We start from the raw sequence: 12,236 nt of genomic DNA, 5'->3' as shown, positions 1-12,236 counted from the left end.
TTCTTGAACTAACTCAGGTAAATCTATGTAGTTTATGTTATTAATGATTTCAAGAAGACAGGAAAATGACAGCATGAAAACCTACGCACCTTGAAAAAAATTTTGAAATAGGTTTTGAACCAGAAAGTTGGTTCTTTATTCACGCAATAAGACATGTTCAGATAGGATGGTATTCTAATCAATCTATTAACATAGGATATTGATTGCTGGCGCTATCGATTTTGGTTATAAATCACTAAATAAAAGTAGCCAGGAAAATGACAGATTTTCTTGTGACAAACAAATTATTGACAGAAAAAAGTATTTTCAACATAGTTTTTGTAAATAATACCCTCTGCATATATTCTAGAAATGCTTACAGCGGTTGAGATAAAAAAAAATTAGATATTGGAAAATTTTGTGGGAAGTTTTGAAGCTAGTTATTATTGGAAATATTGTTTGTGATATGCCAGTATAGTGACATTTTGAAATTCAATTAATAAGTATACAAAACAGTCAATGCTAATGCAAAATCACTTTAAAATACTAATAGAAATGCTCTTTATTAAAATTTTAAAAAAAAGTTCTTTTAGTAGTATAGTATCAGATCTTGGAGCAAGATATTGTAAATCGTCATATTTCGTGAGAATCACCCATATATATATATATATAATGAATCTAATTGTATAAATAAGTATTTATTGCTCAAAATTAGTTTTTTTTTACCTTTTCATTTCTCTGGTTACGATTATTTCATTAAAAAAGTTAACTCCAATCGCTGTGCATAAGGAAATAATTAGTATAAAAGTTTATAAGTTCGTTTTTAAGTAACATGTTGAAGGACACACACTTGCCGATAGTACACAAGAATTCTGACAACATTACTTCTTCGAAAACAAGAATGCTCTACATTTACTCAATGCTTATTTATATAATGCTTATTATCAATGCATGATAGTTCCTAATACTTCTTTGTTAGTCATACCTAATACTTCCTTATTAATAATCTTAAACAATTTTGACTTGAATTTGAAATAAAGGTGTAGATACAGTGGAACCCCGTATTTACGTTGTTCGTTTTGTAAATTATCCGGCTACCAACGTCATTTTCTGCTGGTCTATGAAAATCTCCTTTACCGATAATGTTAAATCATCTCGTATTTTACGTTACCCTTTTAAGGAAAAACCCGCTTTATACGTTTTTCTAACCGATCAAAATCATTTTTTTTTCTCTATAAAGCTGACACAAACTTTCTCTAAGTTTTCTTCTTCAAAAAAAAAAGAGACTTATTTATTAGTTTTTTGTAGCTTTTCTGACATTCTTTCTATTCTATCTTACTGCTTTTTGTTTTGTTTTTTTTTTTGTCTCTGATAGGGAAAAAAAAGTATGAAGCTTAAATTGTGAAATTTACGAGGAAAATTTCTTTCAGCTAACTTCAACCTTTAAATCTTGCAATTATCCAATAATTTAAAGAACGTTACACTAAATTGGTTAGATAATAATTTCTTTTTCTTTATTCCGATGACCTACAAGAAGCTTCTAAAGTAAAAATGAATGTTCTGAAGGCCGGGAAAGCCTGGTTGGCAGGGCGCTAGACTCACGCTTGTGAGGACGGGAGTTCGAATCCAGCCGGCCGAAGACTCCACGTGTAGTAAATGGTGACTGGTGCACGTTAAATCTGTCGGATCACAAAGTCCTTTATGTTCCCAAAACAAATCAATACATCTGGGGGTACTGAATTGGAGATTGATCGTTCTCTGGTTCAGGTTAAAATTACGATCTGTGAATGAATGAATGGATATTTGAGGTCCGCCCTAATAATCGGTTGGTACGTATGAGGGTGGCAGAAGTCGAATTCCTGGCCATAGATGGAGCCACTGGAAAACGAATAATCACACACCCTCTGCCTTAATGGCCGACAACAACAGCAACAAATGTTCTAGGAGCTCTGAATTAGATTTCTACAGCGTTGGACCATACATTACAAATGGTTTTAATAAAGCTTCTCGGGATTAATTGTTTCTTTATATCTTACGGGAACATAGGCCCTTCAGAATAAAATTGCATGTCTGAAGATCCTCCGAAGTCGATGACGCATATATCAACTGCAAGATACATCCCATTACTTTTGAATTTTTTCAATATCTGATTTGTTCGATCATATTGATGAAAACGGTGAGGATGAGCAAAAAATATCAGAGGATATACCCACAACTGATCTAGAATTTGAAAGCATGAAACTGTTGCGAAAGCATTTGCGAATGTTGCAGAATCCATAAAGCATATTTGGCATAAGGCAAATTTGAAAATAATAGTAAGTATTGAGAATGATACTGTTGAACTTGTATCTAAATACAAAACACTTATTAAAATTACACATTTTTTCTAGTAGTTAATATCATAAGTCCTAATTTTTGAAAAATATACTTACATTTTCCTTTACCCCGATTCTACTTTATTCCACTTCGTACGTTTTTTAACGCTAGTCGGACGGAAAACATAAAATCGGAGTTCCACTGCAACTTAAATTTTATTAGATTAATTTTGTTGTAAATATAATGTTTTAAGCAGATTACTAATCGGTAAAGTCGCCTGTTTCGATTAGAATGAAATCCAAAAAGATGTTCGGGCTTGTGATGGTCTTATTTAGACCATGCACGCCTAATCCTCTTAATGCAGACTAACATGCCCAATAGACAATTAATTAGATTTTAAATATTTCTGACTCGATCTATGTATGCTTATGTTCTTATTACATTTGCTAATTCATATCATGTTAATCCATATTCATAATTAATGCTAATTAATTAATTAATCATGTTAATCAATATTCATATCATTCCATGTCTCTAACAAAATATTTTCGTTTCATCATTTAAAAAAAAGTTTGCTCCTTATCACTTAACTTTTCTTCCAATTTATTTATCTCATGAAAGAAAAAATATAATTATGAAATAGACTTTTTTAATGAGTAAAAACATTAAGAAATTTTAACCATTATATAAATTAAATAAAGTTTTTTGCTTCTAGTTTTATGAACATTAAAATTGAACAAAAAAAAGAACCAGTAGCAATTTCTTTAATTACATTTGTCAGCATCTTTAAAAACAAGAAAAATTAGTTATCAGACAAAGTTGAAATTAAAGAATTCTTTTGAAACAGAGTGCGGATAAATTCAATTACAAATGTGAAATTCTAACTGCAGAACTCGATAAAATAGAGTGAAATGACATATTCTTATTTGAGGAGAAGTAATTATTTAAATTAAAGGAAGAAAACATAGTTTCTACTAAAAAGATAATTTAATTATTTTTGTAGAATTTTGGCATGATACTTTCGAAATATCAGAGAACTGGTTTGGGAGAATATTTTAATTGAATTCAACTGAAAGTGGAAAGAATATCATATTTACATTTTATCATCAATAGCTACGCACTGAAGACTCCATTTTAAACAATGCTAAATGGATCCAATGTTGGAAAAGTTAGGTGAAAATTATTTCTTCAGATGTGAAATGAACACCAAACTTTCATTTGAGAATTAAGCAAAAAGTTTAAAGAGTCACTCAAATAGTTGTCACCGAATCCTGAAGCATATCTATTAGGGTAAACTAACCAGCGAAGGAATACTTAAGCCTCGCTTGCATTTTAAAAAATCATATTAATTTCAAAATTCGTAATTTTAGTTAAATGACAATGTCAACATATTTGTTACTAATTGCAAATTATGTAAAAAAAATTGTAGAGAACTTATATAATATGGTTTTAAAGTTTTGGAGGTTCAAATAACAAGTAGTAAGAAGACCAAGTGAATGAACACCCAGTAAAGGAACACTTAATTTTGGTTATTTTTTAATGCTCTTTATGAATTTATAAGCCATACAAATATTTTAAAAACAAGCCTATTCTTGAAATTATAACATATAAATACTTGGAAAATGCTAACTTTTTTTCGTAATCATGAATTGAAAATTAAAGTGTCAACATATTAATACATACTGTTCATTCACTGGGAAATCTCTGCCCCGTAAAGGAACATGCCTGTTCCCTCACTGGTTTGAAGTTGTTTTTCGCATTTTTAACATACTTTTGATGCGGAACATCACTAAAGGTACAAGAAAATTAAAGTTTATCTTTTATTTTCAGTAACTTAGAAAAAAAAACAGTTAAGGAACACTTGTTTCTTCACTGGTTTTTCATTGGTGATCCAGTGAATAAACACTCCCTTATCTCAGTACTTTATTATGCTATGATGCTTAAAAAAAATAAAACGTAACTTCAATAACTATATTTTGAATTCTCTTTTTCACAGTGAGAAAAATAAAACTATTACATGCAATTAATTCCACTTCAAACATACAAATACAAACACTCACCTTATAATTTTTCAAAGAAACAAGGTGTTTCAGAGATAATAACAAATTCATACATTTTTCAAGACAAGTCTATTTGACCAGGTAATCCAAAACATTGCTAGATGACTTCCTATTGTTTGGCAGTAAGCTATTGTAACCAATCAATCTAAAGGAAAACTTTCAAATTCTTATTTTTAATCAATATATATGAAACGTTCCTTCACTGGGTAGTGTTCCTTCACTGGTTGGTTTACCCTATAAAGTTATATGAATTACATTATCTTGAAGAAAAATGTAACTTTTTTATTATTATTGGTTTGAAAAGTGCAATGTTGTAATTCTGCTGGAATAATTTAAATGTACTTAACGTTCCTTTTAAAAATTAAATTGATTCATATTCCCTTTTGTAATTATCCCTTCCATTACCATGATCACATTCAGTTGTAAGCATGCTTATCTCCTTTCACTGTTCACAATAACACAGAGGTGTCAAACTCAATTTCGCAGAGGGCCATATATTAAATTTAGAATATGTAGGCGGGCCAGATGCAAATAAAAAAATGTACAGAATTATTATAAAATTTTACTTATCTAATTATATAGTTTATAATATACGGTTGTTAAGAATCATATCAAAGTTATAACTCTACCTGTTATAAATACCTGACTTCTCTTGTTTTTGACAAGCTCATTGATGTCAGCAATTATTTTAAGAATTGATTGGAGATGTTTATTCGTAAGTCTTGCACGATGTTTGTTCTCATTTATTTTCATGACGGAAAGCATCTGCTCGCATAAAAAGGTGCTACCAAACATGCATGCTTTTTTAATTCCGTATAGTTATCCAAACTCTTGAAATATTGTGTATAAAATGTAAGAGCGTTAACCTCTTTAAATTTTTCTCTCAAAATACTGTCCGATTGGAGATTTATCAACTCCATTTGCAAATGAACTGGTGCCTGTGAAGCTTCAAAATTGAATGTATTGAAAATTGGGAATTCTGTTTCATTCATTTTGTGGAAGTCTTCAAAACGATTACTGAATTTCGTGATCAGATTTTGCAAAAGTTGAGAATATTGATCCAATTTTTTTTTGTTTCACTGTGCCAAATGATTTTAAATGAGGGAAATGATCCAAAGTTTGATTTTTTACCTGATTTTCCTACAGCCTCAACTTTGTTTCAAAGGCTTGAATACATGAATACATTTGAGTGACAATCAGATTTTTACCCTTTAACTTTACATTCAGATCAGTCAAGTGTTAATTCATATCTACCAAAAAGGCACTATCAATCCACCAGTCATTGTCACAATCAATTGGGTTGCCTTTTTCTAACATGAAAGCTTGAATAGGGTCACGTAAGGAAAAAATCTTTCTAAAACTACTCCTCGACTGAGCCAACGAACTTCGGTGAAATAAGGGACATCAAAAAAATTTTCGTCCAAATCTTGTAAAAACTGCCCGAACTGTCTGTGATTTAGTCCTCTGCTCCTTATAAAATTTACTATTTTAATTATAGGTAGCATGACATGGTCTATTTTTAAATGTTTGGATGCCAATGATTCCTGATGAATTATACAGGGAAATCCCACAAAATTCCCTGATGTTTTCTGTTTTAATTTAGTTACAACGCTCGAATGCTTGTCAGCCATGGCAGGAGTGCCATCCGTAGTTGTGCTGCTAAGTATATTCCAGTCGAAGATTCCGCTTGTTGCTAAGAAATGGCGTTACTGTCTATCTCTCTCGCTTGTCTAGACACGCGCTGCCCTTGAAATTACTTATAAATGTAGTGTGCACATTTTAAAACTTCCGTAGAGGAATCGAGTGAAGTGTAAAAGCTCTAAAAAACACGATTCTTCTTTCTGTGACACATCGCGATAGCGGGCCGTATTGATACGAACCGGGGGCCGGATGTGACCGGCGGGCCGTATCTTTGACATGACTGCAATAACATATATGAAATGAGCCTTTCTGACTCTTGCAGCCCAAAATAAAATGGTCATGATCTTAATATGGTCCTCTCGCATTCCAAATCAATTCAAACAACAGATTATATCAAAATCTATTGTCAATGCTGGTTCAATAATTCATGCCAATCTATGAATGCTGAGCCGCGATGGCTCAAGGGATAGAGCGTTCTCCTTCCAATGAGGTAAACCGGGTTCGAATCCCAGCGATGACTAGTCGATATGAATTCCACATACGGTTTGCATCTACCACAATATTGACGTGAAATATCCTCAGTGGTAGACGGATCATGGGTTAGAGTTCCCTTGCTGTCAGGCTAACCGTGAGAGATTCTCGTGGCTTTCCTCTCCAATTAACGCAAATACGGGTTAATTCCATCAAAACTTCCTCCCAATACTTGATGCAAGAGTTCCATTGTCTTCTGGATTGGGTTTCAAAATTACAAGACTACGAAGTTGGAACATTAGTAGTCGTAAACCTAAAAAATTAGGTCGGCTTTTCAACGACGGTTATAAAATGAAATATGAATGATAGTGCATCTAATGCAGATCAACCTATTGTGAGTTAGATTCATAAAGACATTACAACTTACAGAAGTTGATAGACCATCTAAAATGTGACAACTTACTATGAATTTAAGCCTCTCTAAAATATGAAACAATATTAATTTAAGGTTGTCAATTAACATTATTTAAATCCTTTAAGAATCTTTTGCTATTAAAGAATTAAATTGTTTTAGAATTTTTTGAGGATTTTTTTATATTATACTGTCAAATTCTAGTTATAATTCTCAATATAAAGCCATTTCTGTATTAATCAAGTTAAATATTCGCTTTGAATTCATAATTCAGTTTCATTAAAGTTACGTATCTACTATTATATAAAAAAATTTTCCTTGATCAAAAAAGATATCTCTGAAAACGTTATAATTTATTGATCTAATATAGCTTCACAACGCAATCACTTCTGAATAAACATTTCGTAAATGAAGACTTAGAAAGCAAACCTGAACTAATATTCTTAAATTATGAAATATCTCGCTTTTAACGAGTTGAAAACGTGAAAATGAATAATGTACACGATAAGTATGAATTTTAGAAAATTCATTTGTGTTCTAAAAAACTGAAATAAATAATTTTTTACATTTCATCAGATCAACATTACTAATCCTCAACTCACAAAATAGTTAAACTATTTTTGGTTCATTTAAAAAACTAATGCCCGAAGATTTCGCCAACAACAAAAAATTAAGAAACTTTTCTGAATGTAATTCTTGTTTCAATTAAGATTTATTTTATTTTAAAATTAAGAAGATTATTTTTTTTATAGTTTAGTTTTATTAACAGTTAAGCTTAATGTTAAAGGCCTAAAAAATGTATATTTGTACTCTTACATTAACGTTATTGAAGTTTAAAATGTTTAGTTACATTATTAATATATTCACGAAATAAAAAATGTTCACAATGTACCCTGAATAATATTCAACCCTCCACAATCCTTCATAACATTCAATACTACACACTTTCAACAAAGAAATCATAGATAATTAATTAGAAAACGTGAAAATGAATAATGTACACGATAAGTATGAATTTTAGAAAATTCATCGGTGTTCTAAAAAACTGAATAATTAATGTTTACATTTCATCAGATCAACATTACTAATCCTCAACTCACAAAATAGTTAAACTATTGTTAGTTCAATTAAAAAACTAATGTCTGAAGATTTCGCCAACAACAAAAAATTAAGAAACTTTTCTGAATATCATACTAGTTTCAATTAAGATTTATTTTATTTTAAAATTAAGAAGATTATTTTTTTATAGTTTAGTTTTATTAACAATTAAGCTTAATGTTAAAGGCCTAAAAAATGTATATTTGTACTTTTACATTAATGTTATTGAAGTTTAAAATGTTTAGTTGCATTATTAATATATTCACGAAATAAAAAATGTTCACAATGTACCCTGAATAATATTCAACCCTCCACAATCCTTCATAACCTTCAATACTACACACTTTCAACAAAAAAATCATAGATAATTAATTAGAGAACGTGAAAATGAATAATGTAAACAAAAAACTAATAACACAAAAAACTAACAATGTATCAAAATGTAGTAATAATGATATTGTAATTTTACAAAACATGTAGTCAGAAATACTAGCTGTTATTTTTAATTTTTTTTACGCCGTAACATTAATTATTAAACTTAATGAATAATAATAATTTTTAAACTGTAAAAAATACGTCTCTTAAAAAGCAAATATGTAAAAACCAAATTGCGATATAATTAAATTGCAAATTAAATTTGTTTCAGCTGGGATTATTTTTTCTACACATACTAATTAGTACACTAATTGCTTTCCTCATATTTTATATTAATTATTTCTAAAGAATATTTTATAACTAAAAAATTAACTTTGTGCATTTAAATTAAATAAAACAATAAACATAACTCCTTGTAAACTTTTGTTTAAAAAACGTGATTTGAAATCGACTGCTAAACAATTAAATGGAAATATAATCCATAACTGAAACCTTTTCTAAATTATTCATGATTCAGACTGCAGACAGCTAGGCTTCCAGTTTTTTTTTTCACTTTTGCCTTTTAACTAAGTTTAAAAATGAATAAGGAGCGTTAAAAAAAAGCATAGTAATCAGAACGTTTGTCATTAACGCTCAACGCTTAAAAAAAAATTTCTATTCTGGGATTATGATTAATTACGTAGATTTTTTTTTTTGCTTACCTTGATAAATAAAGAAAAAAAAAAGGATTTTACGAGTGCACACAATCGCAAAATCAACACTGCCTTCTTTTTTCAAAAAAAAGAAAAAAGAAAGGAAAAAGAAAATATAATAAACTTAGTAAAGGCTTTCAAAAGAATCTTTAGTAGTTTTGAGAGAGTTTATCTTTTTCTTTTTGGCAGCATAGAAACTTCAAAGCTTTTATTTAGAATGCTAATAAGCACATCTTACTGGCGAAAAAAAAAACTTCTCACTTTTTTCCGTGCTTTACATTTAATGTCATTTCTAAAGATTTTAATATTACAAAATTGTTTCGTGTACTCGTGCTATTTTTAATCATTTTTTCATGCATAATTTGCTTACCAAAATACATTAAGGTGTAAAATTTTACACCAAATTTCATTAAATTATAACATTTCATTAACCTTTTGCAGAAAAAAAAGAAAGAAATTATATGTTTAAAGCTTTTCTTTTAAAAAAAAGTTTTCTTTTTTTAAAGTATTAATTTTCTGATTTAACCCATTAAAGACAAGCGTTTCCGTGAACTTTTCTATACAAATATCAAGACTGGTATCTCATTTATTTTATTTTTTCTTGGGGAAACAAGATATTCGTGCCTTAATGTTGCATAAAAATATGACGATCTGATTAATGCAATACCATTTCTAATTGTGGGTGAAAAACATATAAGAATTTTATAGTTACCAAACATTAATAGGAATTTAAAAAACAAAATTTCCGATAAAGTTGCATTTAAAATGGAGCGAAGTGATTAGGTTTGAATTTTATCTAACTAAAATTGGAAATTAAATCTATAAATATAAAAAAAAATCTGTGTTAATGTTACCAATTAAGTGTAGAAATCAGTTACTCTAGAGATTATGTAAATAATATGAGTAATCCCTTAAAGTGCCACAAATTGTTTCTTTTATGAAATAACCAAGGTAATCAACAAACTGCGTAGATAATCAGCACATCTACGACTCTTCAATAAGATCTCCGCTGGGCAAACATGAATGCTTCGATAAATTAACTTGTGATTTATTTATTTTTAACTATATAAGAAATCAAGCGAAAACAATCAAATAATCAACATATAAATTGATAGAATTAATCATCAATGGTTTTAAGGACTATACTACAAAGAATCAAATGGCTCAAAATGTTTTTACAATAAAGGAAATTAAAATTTAGCCATTTTTTTTCAGTACCTGAAGAAGTAATTCAATAAATACAATCAGGCAAACAACAAAATAGGTGATAGAATAAGGGAAACAAACTTTCTATACGGGAACTTTAATGTGAGTGATGTGAGCGTCAGCTAATGTGAATGATCCGTTAAAGTTCCAGAAAATTGTTTATTTTCTTAAATTATCAAAGTAATCGGCAAACTAATAAGATAATCTGCACATTACCTACTTGGAAGTAAAAATACGATTGAAAATACGATTTTCGCTGGAGCAACATTAACGTTCTTGTACGCTTAAATTGACGTAATGTTATTTATTTATTCGTCGCTATCTGAAGAATCAAGTTACTATAGTCAAATGATCAACACGTAAGTTGATAGAATTAATCATCAATCATTTTAAAAATTATACTTATGTTTTTTTTTCTTTAAAAAGGAACTAACCATATGAATTAACGATATTGCTAATAATTTTGCTGAAGTTCCTTACATTTGCGAGAACTGGGAATAATTAACAGAACAAAATTCTACGAATAAATCAACCATCAACTCTTTGAATTTGGTTAAAATTTCGTGGAATATACTTTATATAAACTAATAAACTCAAAAAAGGCTTCTGTCTACCCTAATTACTCCTAAATTAGAAAAATATTATATGCTAATAAATTTAATTTCATCTAGTTCTATCAAATATCCCACGGGTTTTAATACAAACAAATAATCAGCGTAGTTCAATTTAGTTATTTATTGTTATTTTTCTTCTTAATTCGTCTTCATAATCTTTTTAAAAAATATCTGAATTAAGTTAATTAAATCCCAATGACTAAATAATTGTAAATGAATACAAATTGCTGAAATTCCTGTTCTTGATAACGCAAAAGAGAACAAAGAACTATTTAGCTGGAAATCTAATTAAAGCGAAAACAATTTCCTGTCAATTCGATAAGCAATTCGAGATAGTAAAGTTTACACACAAAAAGAGAAATAAAGCTTCTCTTTTCGCATTTAATTATTATAGAGCCGAAAACTATGAAGTTTGGAAAATTATTTAACTTCGCACGCATGATAATGTTAATCTAAAATAACAATCTAACATAAAAAATTTAAATAGTGAATTAAAAGACGCATTATCTCTATATTAACACGCGCTATCTCTATTGTTTCGCTCTACATTAAAAAGAAATATTGTAAACTGTCATCGCTCCTTTAAGTATTTGATGCTGAGTTTTAGATTTCATTTTATTTTTTGCGTTTCAAAGCAGATAGGATGTAATCGAATTTATGCTAATATGAAAAATTCATAAAATAAATAGCTAATAATGATTAATACTACTATAAAGTAAATCAAACAGCGTCTGTGTTGTCGTTAAATTGTTGAAATCGGTTATTCTACAGATTATCTAGCTATTATATCGATTATTTAGGTTAATCCGTTAAAGCGCAAAAAAAAAAATTCTTTTTCTCAAATTACGTAGGAAATTCCCTAACTACCTAGATGATATGCACATTACCCAATAGTGAAAATTAGATGTTCGCAAAAGTGAAAATTAGATGTTCGCTGGAACTATTTTACATCAACCCTTTGTATCTTTGATATTAACACTCAATACGTGTAAATCCGCTCATTAGAACAAAAAAAAGGAATGCTTTTGTGCTTAGTATTAATTTTTTATTATTTTGTACTGTTTAATGTACTTAGTATTAATAGCATCCCGTGTTTGTTACCCAAAAAAATGACATGTGTACTAATTAGTCTTCCGACCGAAATTGAACTGACCGAAGGTTAGGTTTATTTATGATATAACAGTAACGTTTCTGTAAGCTTAAATTAACCTAATGTTATTCATTTATCTTTCGCTATCTAAGGAATCAAGTTACTACAATCAAACAATCAAGACAATAGTTGTTTGTTTATATTTAATTATTACAAAACCGAAAACTGTTAAGTTTGGAAGATTAACTTTGCACGCATGATAATGTTAATCTAAAATATTGT

The 12,236-nt window shown here is 29.1% G+C and overlaps 1 protein-coding gene across 1 annotated transcript in view; it reads left to right on the top strand.

Annotated features, from left to right (window-relative positions):
• Nucleotides 1–12,236, top strand: part of LOC107451674 (uncharacterized) — a 291,208-nt gene that overhangs the window by 233,744 nt on the left and 45,228 nt on the right. The gene's annotated exons all lie outside the window — the stretch shown is intronic.

The sequence above is a fragment of the Parasteatoda tepidariorum genome, chromosome 1, assembly GCF_982258835.1.
Source record: "Parasteatoda tepidariorum strain Cologne lab strain chromosome 1, Ptep-v5.0, whole genome shotgun sequence".
Taxonomy (NCBI): Eukaryota; Metazoa; Arthropoda; class Arachnida; order Araneae; family Theridiidae; genus Parasteatoda; species Parasteatoda tepidariorum.
Note: the sequence above shows the minus strand (reverse complement) of the source record. Positions and strands in the feature narration are given on the sequence as shown.